Raw genomic sequence first — 15,194 nt, 5'->3', positions numbered from 1 at the left:
AGGGAAGCTGGTATAGGATCACAGTGTTGCCTTTACCTTTGAATGTACATTACAATCTCCTGATGGGGTGAGGGGAACAGTGGTTTAAAAGGATGATGCCAATCCACACCCCATCTCCCCTCTGATTTCACAGACATGGTGTGGGGGCCACCTCCGGATTGTGGGGTCTCCCAAAGCTGACCTTCAGAAGGGAGCGAAGGCAGCAGTGGAAGGAGCTCCGGGGTGCCTGGCGCAGTGTAGTACTGTGCTCTTGTCTGCTGACCTGATCACTTCCCCCAGCCAGCACCCCGAGGATCAAGGTGTGGCTCCTCCCACTGACGGTCAGCACTTCCCCAGCAACCTGTGCGCACACATGCATTTTTCTAACTGAAAGAAAAATGGCAGGAAGCTTGGACCTTTAAACATTCTGGCAGTATTTGGCCAGCTGGGTGGAGTCCCTATCACCTTTCCTATGTCTAATCCAGGTAGTGGGGTGGCCGCTGGAGCAGGCAGGAGGGGAGAAGGTCTCAACCACCTCTGCAAGGTGGTCGGTCAACCTGTCTGCCTGCCTGAGGTCAGTGCCAGCCACCCGCTCCCGACACAGAAGACTTGAGACACTTGCGGAGCCAGAAACGTGCAGGCTCTATTTCCTGGGCTTGGAAGGGTCTTTCTAAAGCCTTGAGAAAGGCACTTGAAGAACTGGAGCAGAAATTTAGAGGTGGGGTGCAGGCAGGGGTGGAGGGGACGGCATGACAGAGGCTGCCTCCTCATGCTAGGTGATTCCATCTCAGCAAGGCGCCCTGTCTTGTCTGCTGACAGGAGCCGGACCCCTGGGCTGCCTCTCACAGCTGGCTCCTCTTCCCCAAGGCCTGGCTGCAGAACCCCAAGATCGCCCGAGCAGTCCGAGCTCTCCCCGAGCCCAGCCCCAGCGGTGTCTCTGAGGGCTGCAGCAGGGCTCTCCCCAGACAGGGAGGGCTCCGGGCTGTCTGCTGGCCGCAGGGCGTCAGGACGCCTCCACTCCAAATGGGTGCCCTGGGCCTTGAGCTGTGTCGTTAGGAAACCCAGTCTGCATTCTGAGCATGGACTCGGGGTACCCGTAAAAGCTGTATTAAAATGGGGCAGCTCCCTCCAGCCCCCTTCCTGAGCAGGGGGCCGGGTGTAAACAGAGGCTCGGCCGCAGACAGATAGCTGTGTTCTGTGTCTGACAACAGCAGCCAGGAGACTTGAAGGGCTCTCTCCTAGAAAACCAAACGCCCACCAGTTTTGCTTATTTGCTCTAACCTTCAAAGAGCCCAGAAGTCCCTTCCTAGTTCAACAAATAAATCCAGTTCCACTCGTAGCAGGTTTCAGTTCACAAAGTTCCATTGTTATGGCCTCCCCCGAATTTCCCCTTGGCTCCCTCTCTGGCACCCCACTCCCATACCCGCTCGCCCTTCTTCGGTTTAGGGGAATAAATCAACCTCCCTTTAAAAAAATTCTTTCAAGAGTAAAGAATGTTGACGGCCCTGAAACAAGCCTTGACGTCTGGTCAGACTTCAGACGGCTGCATTTGAACGTGTGCTGACGCAACCAGGCAGACTGGGTTAAACCAAATATTACAATTGCAAGAATTCATCTGGAACTAATAATTTTGAGGCCACGGAAAGTAAAAGGGTCCTGCTTCGGGGCTGGCCAGAGGCAGAGGCATCCTCGGCCGATGCTGCCACCTGCCGTGGGCCCCGGGAACAGGGCGCCCCCTGGCCCTCCCGTTTGGTCGCCGAAGCCCTGGCTCCCACGCAGACGCCTCCCGGGCCAGCCAGATCAGGGCTGTTTTAAAAAGCAAGCACCTCTCCCCAGCATTTGTATAAAGATAGCTAGTCTGGCCGCCCTGGCTTCTCTTAAAAAACAAACCCTCCCATCCCAGAGCCTGTGCCTTACAAAGGCAGTTGCAGCTGGGGCTCCGTCAAACGCGTCCTTGGGACGAAACAGATCACGAGTCAGTGTTCACTTAGGAGGAAGGCTCGTTTAAGCGAGGGTTTTTATTTTGCAGGGAAAGGAAATGCACGCCCTGGGTTCTGCCTGCACACTGCTGCGCCGCAAGTCACATGCCGGGTCCAGCCAGGACGGGAACATCTGTTTTCGCTTTAGACCAGCAAGGCTCTGGCGGAGAGGCGGGGGAAGGGCCCGGCTTTGCTCACCACCGCCACCTGCTGAACCTGGTGCGGAGACGCCCGCGTCCCAAGCACAATGCAGGTTGCGGCTCGCCCCAGGGAGGGGGAGATCAACAGGTGGGGGTCTCTGCCCGCATCATTCCCCTAGGAGGACAACCGGAGTTTGCCCTAGAGACTGTGCAAGTTCGTATTGTCTAGCAGTGTTCATAACAAAGAGCTTTGTCCCTGGGGAGGGCTCTGGGGAAGAGGAGGAGGAGAGAGAAGCAGCAAATGAATTCCCAGGTTGGGAAGGAAGAAGGTAAAGGAGGAGGGGAGTAGCTTATTGGTGGTTTGCAGACAGTAAAATGTGCTGTTCCTTCTGGATGAAATCTACCGGAACAAAGGAACCGCACCGCCTCTCTAGGAAAACCCCCAGCTGCTCTCCTTTCCTGCTATGTGACTTTTACTCGGCATGTCTGAGAAGGCTCCAGTGGTCACCCAGGGCTTGGCCATCCCTTTCATGTGGAATCTAGCCAGTCTCCTATGAATGGGGTGCTGGGGATGGGTTCAGAATAGCAGCCATACTGACAGCCTAGCTGTGGTATTCTTTTTCTTTCTTTCTTTATTTTTAGTTACTTCTCACCTGAGGAATTTTTTCCATTGATTTCTAGATAGAATGGAAGGGAGAGAGGGAAAGGGAGAGAAAGACACATCCTTTGGTTGCCTCCGGATGGCCCCTACTGGGGCTGGGATCAAACCTGCAACCCAGGTACTTGCCCTTGACCGGGAATCAAACCAGAGACTCTTTGGTGGAGAAAACTGATGCTCTGATCTCTGAGTCAATCCGTCCAGGGTCCGTGATCCTCTTTCAATATCCAGCAAATATTCACTGCCAACCGGCTAGGTACCCAGCACTCCCTCACCACAACCATTTGTTAAAAAACAATACATGCATGTCAAAGGAACATGTATGTTTAATGTCAAGTGAGTCTTCAGAACAATGACAGCTGTGAGTTCAGAGGCAGAGAGGGGATTCCAGGCCCTTGCTTGACTTTCTGTCAGTGTTTGGGGGCAATTTTGAGAAGTTGATTCTCCTAATTATCCCTAACTCCCTGAACAACTGATTTTGGTCCACCTGCTTCAGCCTGGGCCTTCCCTCCCCCAGCCTTAAAATTAAATCCTTCTCTCCCTGGCCAGTTTTGCTCAGTGGTTAGAGTGCCGGCCCATAGATCAGAGAGCCCCAGGTTCGGTTCCCGATAAGGGCAAGTACCTCGGTTGCAGTTTGTCCTCAGCCCCAGTTGGGGTCGTGTGGGTAGCAACCACTCAATGTGTCTCTCTCACATTGATGTTTCTCTCTCTCTCTCTCTCTCTCTCTCTCTCTCTCTCTCTCTCCCCCTCTCTCTCCCTCCTGCAAAAATGTCCTCAGGTGAGGATAAAAACAAAAATAAATAAATAAATCCTTCTCTACAGTTCCCGGGGAGCTCGATGCCAGAAGATATCACTCCCAGGAGGCCATCCAAACTGTATCCTACGACTACAGTCACAGCTAGGTGGGTCCAAGACTTGACTCCCAGGCATCGTCCCTGGGCCAGAAGCAAAATTCCAAGCTACAGCCATATATGCAGTGCGTCCCAACAACCCAACAACACAAACAGTGAAGGGTTGGTCTAGGAGAAAGAATTTGGGTCAAATGAAAAGGTCACAACCTCAGCCCTCTGCTGCCCACTATTGAGGTTTCTGAAGAGAAAAGTCGCTAGTATGGTCTCAAGTCAATCTGTCCGCCCACTTTGCCTATAAACTTCCAAGTTCAAAAGGAAACTGAGGTTCTCTATTGGATGGAGCCCAATCCATTCCATTCTTCTGTTTCACCCTCAAACAAATATAGAAAGAACTGCCCTGTGCACGGATCAGAACCTTACGGGATGAGTCAGAAAATGATTTATTCCCATTTTACAGCTGGACAAATAAGGAAAGAACCAGCTCAGTCCTCACAGATCTAGCCATGCACTCGCTATGTCCCTAGTGGCCACACATTTTCATAGCACCCAAGTGCTTCCATTGTTGAAACCCAAACTGACCCTCAAAGGTGCTACAAATCCACCTGTCCCCGCAGCTGCGCTGTCCTGTTGGAAAATACCAGCTCAGGGAACCATATAAATCAGTGCTATCAACTTCGGTTTTTGTTTCAGGCCTCAGAAGATTAGAACATAAGACTGTATTTTAGTCTGGTTTGATACTGATATCCGTGGAGAGTTTTGATGAGTTTTCTTTGTTTTATAAACTAAAGAAACATGGTCATGAACCTGTATTTATTTTCTGGACTCTTTCCTTGACACTGTTTCTCGTTTTCACCTGGTTTTGCAACAGGTTTGTGTTTTGATCATTGGGGACTGGATATGAAATTTTTCATGCTGTGCTGACCTCTTCGAGCTCAGAATTTAAGGGGTTTTTCAACATTCAGCAAAATGAAGTCTCTGAACCAGACTTAAACAATAGGGTGGAAACACTCCAAGAGGGAAAACAATGTGTCATAAAAATAAACAATTGTGATTCTGTGTTTCACCAGGTGTAAACCCGGGAAATAGCCTGCTAAGCTGTTTCCTAAACCTCTCTCCTCGCGATAAAAATGGATTCTGTTGCCCCACTAGCTCCATGCATCTCGGGTGTTTCTGTTCACACGAAGCAATAACCTTTGTTCAAAGCTCCGGTCTTCTAAGCTGTGCCGAATTCTGCATGATCACTCTCCACATACAAGATTAGCCCCTCCTTTCCAGCTCCAAACAGACCATAATCCAAAAGCTGCTCTTTTAAATAGAGGTTTCTATTATGCTTAAATTCCTAAATAAAAGAAACATCAATGCTACTGCTACCCTCCTCAGCTAAATCCGATTTGCGAGAAATGCTGCATGCTCAAAACCTGGGTGTGAGCTGGATCTGGCTCAGGGAGCACGTCTGGGATTCTCCAGTCATTCCCTATCTGGAGGGCCCTCTGCTGGACAAAATGATACTTGATCTAAACAAAGACGCCCAAAGCAAGTGGTTACAACAAAGGCAGGGTGGATGCTCGCCTGCCTGCGTTTATAGGCTGCTGGGAAGCCCCACAGTGTGCCCCGCAGAAGTGTGTCTCATTTACCAAAAGTCCAGCCAGAATCTCGGCTCCAGGAAGGAAGATGTTATTTGCATCACAAAAGGTCCCTTCACTTCATAAAATGAGGCAGGTTTGAACTTCATTGAAAGACAAATCCCTCTAATTTCTTTAAGATTCTATTGAATTTGCAAGAACAGATTGATGTACAAATTTCCAGAATACATCTACAGCATAAAACACAGTACATCTGTACTTGCTCCGCACTATGTAACCCACGCCAGGCACATTTCTGTCTCAGAAAGTCTCGTGAGCACTCGACCATGTGACACGCGAGAAGGTGGAGGTCAGAGCACAAGGCAGGAAGATGTAAAGGCTCAGAGCAGTTCGAGGTCCCCAGAGCGCAGAGCTGCCTGCTCCCGGGTGCTTCCCTCTGGACTTGAAGGACAATGCTGGTGTCCAGAGGAGTTCACAAGAAGGCTCCCCAGAAGCTCTGCCGCATAGTAACATGGCAGGTGTGCAGGCGTGCCTGTTTCTTCTGCTGTAAGATGAAGGGTGGCTGCACAGACCAGATATAAAGTGCGAGGACCTTGAATTCCCAGTCACTGTAATGATCTTTGTTCCCTAGGAGCTCTGGAGACGGAGCGGAAGGGACAGGGAAGGGAGACTTTCTCCCACAGAGTCCCTGCAGTCTTGGGACCCTCACCACAGCTCCCCCCAACCCCGGCATGTGCCTGACCTGCAGCGCTCACACCCAACCCACGCACCTGCCTTCACCCGTTCTCCGCTGGGCAAACTCCTGCTTATTCCGCATGGCCCAGGTCAAATGGCAATGCCACCCAGCGATCCCAAAGGCAGGGCTGCCGGGCCCTGTAGGTTCCCCAGCCCTGTGCTCCTGCCCTGTCACAGCGCTGGGCAATGCAGACTGAAGCCGGCCTGCTGCATCCTTCATCTTGTGTCCTCAGCTCTCAGTGAGGACTGCTGAGTGGACAGGAAATGAGAAGGGGCTGAGAAGAGCCCCTTTCCTTCCGTCCCCTCCAGAAGAGAGGACGTGGTTGGAGCCAGCCTTCCAGCCCCAGGCCCGCCTTGACCCCAAGCCATTGCAGATGCTGGGAGAAGCGGACCCAGCACCCTCTGAACCAGATTCGCCTTCATGTCACAGGACCTGGGCTCTCTCTGTGCACTGGCAGTAGCAGCACCAAACCTGACGGAGCCCCAGTGTCTGCCCAGAGGCTGTGCAGGGCTGGGCCCAGCCCCACCTAGCTCTCCCTGCGTGGAAAGAGAAGGCTCACTCTCCCTCCCCTCCCCTTCCCTGCTCCTTCTGCACTAGCCCAGGGTCCCCCCACAGCGTGTCCAGAAAACATTCTTGTTGAGGACACCAGTGGTCTCATCTGCAAACAGGGCCTGCCTCCCAGGGCTGCAGGGAGGATGCAAGGGGAGAGTCTAATGTTTATAGGCATGACATTTCAGATGCCGTATCTAATGCATTTAAGTATCTAGTTTAATCCTCAAGCAACCGTATTAGGAAGGTGTCAAAAGATCCTTATTTATAAGCAAGAAAACGGAAGTGCAAAGATGGTTACGACACCGAGTCACCAGCCCCAGCCAGCATTGGAAGCCGGGCCATGATCCCAGAGCCCAGACCCAGGAGCACAGGTGGCTCTGCAAACACACTGGGTTCTGCAGAAAGTCTGCCGGGCACAGAGATGGCGCTTTGCAGACCTCAGTCATGGCTCCTCCCCCGGGGGCCGGATGGAAAGCTCCCTTCTCATCTGTGCTCCTTGGCACCTGAGTGCTGCCGGCCTCCGCCTACCCTCTGCTTACCCCGGTCTCTTCAACTTTGGGGAATTCCTGAAATATGGGTGTTACTTTGAGATTTCTCCTCATGCCCGACATCTCCCTCCAGGCTTTGATAGCACCATCTCTCCACCTGCCACCGGTTTATGTCTAACTGGATACACACCTCCAGCAAACATCTCTGCCTTTCGCTGTCTTCTCTCTGAGCTCCAGGGACCCTACACAGCTTCCCACATGGCCAGTGCTCTTTTCCGGGCTTCATGTTTTTCCCTGTAACACATGTCACCTTCACACTTACATGGCATTCTCTCTCCCTCATCCAGGAGGACACAGAGAAGTCAAACTGCTGATTGAATTCTCTTCCATGGTGTTTCGCTGCTTCCTCTAGAGCACAGTTGCTGAGTCTCCTGTCTTCCTACCGCCCTCTGGAGACCCGAGGGCTCTGGGCACAAAGCACCTGTTCACTCCACATATCGGAACAGCCAGCAGCCAGTGTAGTGGGGTTAACTTCTGGGTCAGACACACTAGCTCTAAAACTCTACCTTCTTCTGTGTAAAATAGGATGATATGTTTGTTTCAAGGATTTTCAATGTTGTACAATGGTAGTGCCCGATTACCATCAGTCCTCAATAAAGGGGAGCCATTATTGCCCACTCATTCACCCAACAAGCTCTTCCAAATTAACTTTAAATTACGGGCAGTACAGTAAGTGTGGGTAATTGAAAAGAAGCAAACAGCGTGGCCTCAATGTCAGAGAACTTAGGGGGATTTTACTGAGTAAGAAGGTAAAATGAATTTCCGGTCAAAGCAATCCAATAGCCATGAACCTCTGCAAACAAACAAGTAAGGCTGACACAACCACATCAAAATTACAACTAAACTACAACACAACCATCAGTCAGAACCACCTGAAATCGAGCTGAATGGAAGTCCTACAACTAAGAGATTAAAGAAGAACACATGGGGACTGGAAGGAGGGCGGAGGCCAATGGGCTGGTCCCACACCCACACGTGGCAGATAAACATCAGGAGGACACCTCGGCTGGCAAGGTCCTCCCTGAGGACTGAGGGGTCCCCGTCCCACACCGGGTGCTCAGCTCAGGGTTCCAGGGCCAGGAAGAGAATCCCCATCACTTCTGGCTCTAAAACCAGCGGAAACTGAGGCTGAGGGAGGCTGAGGCGGCTGGAGCCCCACACAGCTGCTCTTAAAGGGCCCACGCACACGGACTTACTTGAACTTGCTCCCTCTGAGCTCCAGCGTTGGCGAGGCAGCTTGAAAGGCATCAGAGACATACAGGGAAGAACTGAGTTGTTTGTCATCTGGAGGGGCAGCTCTCTCTAGGACAGACATGCTGGCGGAGGCCTTTGTTCCTTTGGTGAGCCCTTCCCTAGGGCAGCAGATGGCCACCATACCTGGGACTCCAGCAACCTGCTCACACTGTTTGCCCCGCCCTGGTGATTCCCTGAGGCCCTGCCCCACCCAACTTTTGGGCCCACCCAAGCTGTTGCCAGTTGCTTAACCATAGGATTGGCCTGTCTTGGCTCCTGTTTCACATTTTCCTATATTCTCTCAAATAAGAAGCATCTGGTCTTAGCGAACCCCATACCTTTACTAAGTGGCCCCAGGCCTGGCACTAGAAGCAACCAGCCTTGGTTCACAACTTGGCATTGCTTGGGCACCTCCAAGCCCAGCACAAGAAGCAGCCATCTGCAGATCACTTTGTAGCTTATGCCTGTTGGCCCCAGGTAGAACACAGGCAGAGACTGACCTTGCCCGAGAGCCAGCACACCCCGTGGACAGCTTCAGACCACATCAAAACACCACCACTCAACCACCTCCACAAGTGACACACTCAAGGAGTGGACTCAGTGGGTACCAGAGCCCTGCTGAAGTAAGTTTTGCTCTGTGTGTTGGACCCCTACACTGCTGATCCTCCAAGGGAGTCAGAGGCCAGTGGTCAGTGGGCACAGCCAATCCTTGCAGCTGATCAGCCTGAGTAAATCTCTCCCATTGATGTGCCAACAGCAATAAAGACTCAATTACAACAGAAGGGTGTACAGTCCACACGAGGGGTGTACCTCAAAGGCCCAGCTGGGGTGACCAAGGAAGCTGTGCCACTGGATCCTACAGGACACCTACTACAATAGGCCACCCTACAAAGCCTTAGGAGACATCACAACTCTACCTAATACATAGAAACAATTACAGGGAAGCAGCCAAAATGAGGAGACAAAGAAGCATGTCCCAAATGAAAGAATAGAACAAAACTCCAGGAAAAGAACTAAACAAAATAAAGATAAGCAATCAATCAGATGCAGAGTTAAAAACACAGGTTATAAGGTTGCTCAAAGAACTTGGTGAGACATTCAAGGAACTTAGTGAAACCCATCAACAACATAAAACGAACCAGTCAGAAATGAAGGACGCACTAACTGAAATAAAGAATAATTTACAAAGAATAGAGTATGTAAAGCCAAGAAGCAAACAACCAATTTGGAATATAAGGAAGCAGAAAATACCCAATCAGAACAGCAAAAAGAAAAAAGAATCCAAAAATATGAGGATAGTGTAAGGAGCCTCTGGGACAACTTCAAGCGTGCCAACGTTCACATCATGGGGATGCCAAAAGGAGAAGAGAGAAAGCAAGAAATTGAAAACCTATTTGAAAAAATAATGACAGAAAACTTTCCTAATTTGGTGAAGGAAACATACAAGTCCAGGAAGCACAGAGAGTCCCAAACAAGTTGAACCCACAGAGGTCCACACCAAGACACATCATCATCAAAATGCCAAACGTGTAAGACAAAGAGAGAATCTTAAAAGCGGCAAAAGAATAGCAGTTCATTACCTACAAAGGAGCTGCCATCAGACTGTCAGTTGATTTCTCAAAAAAACTTTGCAGGCCAGAAAGGAGTGGCAAGAGATATTCAAGGTGATGAAAAGCAATGACCTACAACGAAGACTACTCTATCCTGCAAAGCTATCATTTAGAATCGATGGACATATCAAGAGTTTCCCAGACAAGAAAAAGCTAAAGGAGTTCATCAACACCAAACCAATATTATATGAAATGTTGAAGGGTCTTCTTGAAGGAGAAGAACAAAAATATGAACAATAAAATGGCAATTAATACATATCAATTAACAATTTAATCTACAAACACAATGAGCAAGCAGAATAGAAAGACTCATAGATACAGAGAACTTTTTGTTGGTTGTAAGATGGGTGGAGGCTGATGGGTGGGTGGAAAAGTTGAAGGAATTAAGAAGTACAAATTGGTTGTTAGACTGATGAACCTCAAAAAAAAGGGGGGGAGGGAGGGCGGGATGAGATAAACCAAAGAACTTCTATGCATATGTTTATAACCAATGGACACCAACAATAGTGTGGGGAAGGGAGGGGGGGGATTGGGACAGAGAGGGTCAATGGGAGAAAAAGGGGGAGAACATCTCTAATACATTCAACAATAAAGATGAGTGAAGGAGGAGGAGGAGGAGGAGGAGGAGGAGGAGGAGGAGGAGGAGGAGGAGGAGAAGGAGAAGGAGAAGGAGAAGGAGAAGGAGAAGGAAAAAGTAAGGCTGTAGCCCAGCTAGAGTGGCTCAATAGATTGAGCATAACCAGATTATGTTTTAGGACACATGTGTACACACCCTTCCTCCACAGAGGCCCCCCTGGGAGATGAACAGAAGACACTGCCCTCTACATGAAGAACAGCATGTGGCAAGAGGTGAGCCTGGACCCGAGGGTGCAGTTCTCAGTTTCCATCCTTCCAACTCCTGTTACAGAGGCTGACACACAAGCATCCAGGAAGGGGTCCATCACAGCTCTTCCGCGGTCCTGTGGGGAAGGATGCTACATTCAAATCAACAGGACATATGCGTGTTAGAATAATGCTGTGTGCACCAATGTTTCTGTGGCAGGACAGCAAGAAGCTAGGAAAATTCCTGGGCAAGTGGAAGGGGAAACTGAGATAAGAAAATTAAACAAGGCTACACAGTTTGGACAGCTTGCAGCCGGCTTGTGAATCTCAAAACCTTATCTTCCCCAACCAAGGTCACTTGAGAGCAAATGGTTTATACCCTTTTTCCTAACCAGAGAATACACAGCTTAAATCACCCTGGTCTGAGGAAATAGGGATCAAAGACCCAAGTAATGCCATCTGTGCCCACTAAGCTAGGGACTGGTGAAGTTGGGGGGGGGGGGGAAGCCCCATTAAAGCCAGAAAGAACTAAGATAAAAGTAAAACAGTAAAACAGACCAAGGAACAATCCAAAACTCCTCTCTACGCTCATTCTGATGCATCAGCAAATTAAAAATGCACCTGGGAAGCCCATGAATATTCTGCTGAAGCCCTCCCCTAAGATTCTCACCTGCAGGGGAAGAAAAGGAAAAAAAGCCCTCAGAACGGACTCAATTCAGCTTGCTCCAGAGCACACCCATGCCCTTCCCCAGCATGAACTTTCTATTTCTAAGGGTCTCCATGAGACTTGCAACCAGAAGAGCAGTGGGCAGCAGCCGCTCGACCCAGGTTCACCCCATCCTGTCTCCAAGGCCCCCTTTTCTCGACTTCCAGTGCTGCCGGCAGCCCCGCCCTCAGAGCACCTCCTGGGCTCTCCCTGTGGCTTCTTCTACCTGGTTCCTTCCTTTACTTCACTGTTCCCAGGGTTAGTAAACACTCTCTAACCCATCTGGACATGTGTTGTGAAATCTTTCCTCCAGGAAGGCAAGACCCACACAGCCCTGGCCAGCCTGAGGCAGACCCGCTCCGGTTGGTCCCTGCCCTGTAGCATCCCGGCGGCCAACGTGGGCACTGGAGTTGTGTTCTCTTCCTTCCCCTCTCATTCTTCCCCCTGTGAGTTCTTGTCTTCAGTGGGGGAAGCCTACCTGTCAGCTGTGGGGGAAATCCTCGGTCAAGCGGGTAAGTCTGTCCTCTGAACGTGGAGTCATCTGCCCACACGACCATTCCCAGATGACACTTGGGTCATGGGGTCCGGTAAGTCAGGACCTGATCACCCCTGACGTATGAAGGGACCCCTCTTCTCCCCCTTGTTTGGCCAGTGTGGACATGAGTCTCCTGCCTGAGTGGGGTAAACCCACCCCCAAGGCCTCTAGCCAGTGTCCCGGTCCTTGCTAAAGCCACGCACAGGGCACCGAGTAGACACGTCCATGAGACGGTCGAACGCACTTTTGCCTGTGTTTTTCTCTGACTCACACTGTAACACAGGTCCTCCATCTGAAGCATTTATGACGCCAGTTTTGACAACTGTATTCTTGTGCCACACCTCATTTTCGCCACCAGTTTCTCATTCCCCCATTTGAACACTCCGATGTTACAGGCGTAATTCCTGAAACTGTGCCAAGGCTTTGTTTCCACATTAAATGCTAAAAACAATTAAATATCCAAATATTTAAGATAACAGAATACTGAAATATTAATCTGAGTTCACCCACTTTTGGCTTTTTATTATAGAAAATAAGTTTGAAGCTATTAATAAATGTCTTATTCTTTATTTGAAGTATGTCTCTTAAAAGTGTGTGTTTACAAATGACAAAAATATCTCTAACAGTTATAAAATGTGTCAATCTAAAGAATGTTTATTACTTTGTTGTTAAAAATTAAGGTTTACAACAATAAAGATAAATTTTAAAAAATAAATAAAAATAAAAAATGTTAAGATTTCTAAAAGTTAAAAATTTTAGTTAGGTTGAAAAGAAATTATATGGTTTTGGTAAAAATACTAAAAAGGTATAAAGAAAAATCTTGAACGAGAACTCTATACAGTTAAGCTAAAAAAAACTAAAGCTTTACTAGCCCCTATTTTACCTTTCACCCCTTTTATTACTGCCCTAAGTACATAAATAATCTAGTACAGCCGGCCGGTGTGGCTCAGTGGACTGAGCATCATCCCATGGACTGAGAGGTCGTGGTTTGATTCCCGGTCAGGGCACATGCCTGGGCTGTGGGCTCGATCCCCAGTGGGGGGCGTGCAGGAGGCAGCCAATCGATGTTTTTCTTTCACGTGGATGTTTCTCTCTCTCTCCTCTTCTTCTCTCTTTAAAAAAACAATAAAAATATATAAAAAATAAATAATCTAGTATAATTACATAGCAATACATAATCCTTAGGTCAAGTATGTTTGACAGGCTTCCCAGAATTTAAATTTTAAAAGACTTTTGCCCTGGCGAATTTAGCTCAGTGGTTAGAGCATTGGCCCAAGGACCAAAGAGTTACAGGTTCTATTCCAGTCAAGGGCACGTACCTCAGTTGCAGTTTGGTCCCCAGCCCTGGTCAGGTCCTACAGGAGGCAACCAATCAATGTGTCTCTCTCACATCAATGTCTCTCTCCCTCTCCTTCTCTCTCTCTCTCCCCCCACCCCCCACCCCCCAACTCTATCTGAAGATAAACAGAAAAATAATCTTGGGTGAGAATGTAAAAAAAAAATTTTTTAAAGACTTTTCCTTAACCTAGAAATGGTTTTGAGTTATTCCAAAGAGTCTCTGGATAACTCAAGGATTTATTCTTTCTCTTTACAAACAAAAATAATTTGGATTAATCAGGCTTATTTAATATGTTTGAAAATACATGGGAAGCTTGGTCAAATAAAGAAATAAAAATTATGTTCTACTTGTATATGTATACTTTTATTATTAAAGTAAATATTCTAGAAAGTATATAAAAAATATCCAAAAGTCTACAAAACTATAATATACTTTCATTTATAATTCTAATTATTATTTTAGAATGTTATGTCTTAGAGAAAGAACAAGGTTCTATATCAATTTATAACAAAATGTGACCATGTCATTTGTTTTTGTTTTTTTGTTTTGGTGATTTAAAGGCAATCATTGTTTTTGCTCTGATACATTTACAGAAACATTTCATCTTAAAAATCCATAGCAAGAACCCTAACTTATTCTAAATTACATATTTCTAATAACTGAATTGATACTGGTTTGGTGGTACTGAACTCCTTCAGTCTTCTTTTTGTCTTGGTTCAAGTTCTATTCATTATTTTGAATACTTCATGCCAATCCCTTCTGGCCTGAAGTGCTTCTGTTGAGAAATCCACTGACAGCCTTATGGGAGCTTCCTTATAAGTAACTAACTGTCTCTCACTTGCTTCCTTTAAGATTCTCTCTTTGTCTTTAGCCTTGGCCATTTTAATTATGATGTGTCTTGGTGTGGGTCTTTTTGGGTTCATCTTGATTGGGACTCTTTGTGATTCCTGAACTTGTGTAATTTTTCTTTCACCAGGTTAGGGAAGTTTTCTGTGATTATTTCTTCAAATAGGTTCTCTATACCTTGCTCACTTTCTTCTCCTTCTGGTACCCCTATGATGTGGATGTTGTTATATTTCATTTTATCCCAGAGTTCTCTTAAACTATCCTCATTCTTTTTAATTCTTTTTGTTTGTTTGTTTGCTTGCTTTGCTTTGCTCTGTTATCGTGTTGTGTTTTGTTTTTTAACTTTGTCTTCCAAATCTCTGATTCTATCCTCTGCTCTAGCCAGCCTACTTTAAATTCCTTCCAGTGTATTCTTGATGTCAGATATGTTATTCTTCATTCCTGACTGGCTCTTGTTCAGAGTTTCTATCTCTTTTGTCATGTTGCTGCAGTTTTCATTAAGTTTCTTGTAATTCTTACTAAGTTGTTAGAGCTTCTTACTGAGTTGTTTATCCTTATAAACATTATTTTAAACTCTGTGTTTGCTACATTTTTCACTTCCATTCAGTTTAGTTCTTTTTTTGGAGATTTTCTTTCATTGCTGGGACTTTACCTTTATTTATTTATTTTTTCATTTTATTTCATTTCTTTGTCACCCCATTTTAGTTTTTTCTTTGTGTTTGTTCCTATGTGTTAGATAGAACTATTATGACTCCGTCTTCATGGGGTAGCCTTATGTGGTAAGTGTCCTGTGGAACACAGTGGTGAAGTTTCCTTGATCTCCTGAGCTGAATGCTATAGGAACGTCCTCTGTGTGGGTTATATGGACCCTCCTGTTGTAACTGGAAGCTGATTGTTGGCCTGTTTATGAGTGGTACTGACTTTCAACCCATGGAAATGAGTTTAACATGACGCAGCCAGCAGGATTTGGGAATTCATATACAATCGACCCTTTGATTGGGGTGTCACAGGCCCTTGGCCCTTGAGATGGGAGCTAGCTGCTTGCCTTCTAGCTCAGTGGTTCCCTGCCAGAGACCC

Source organism: Molossus molossus, unplaced genomic scaffold (genome assembly GCF_014108415.1).
Source record: "Molossus molossus isolate mMolMol1 unplaced genomic scaffold, mMolMol1.p scaffold_m16_p_22, whole genome shotgun sequence".
Taxonomy (NCBI): domain Eukaryota; kingdom Metazoa; phylum Chordata; class Mammalia; order Chiroptera; family Molossidae; genus Molossus; species Molossus molossus.
The sequence above is the reverse complement of the archived record's forward strand: the minus strand, read 5'-3'. Positions refer to the sequence as shown.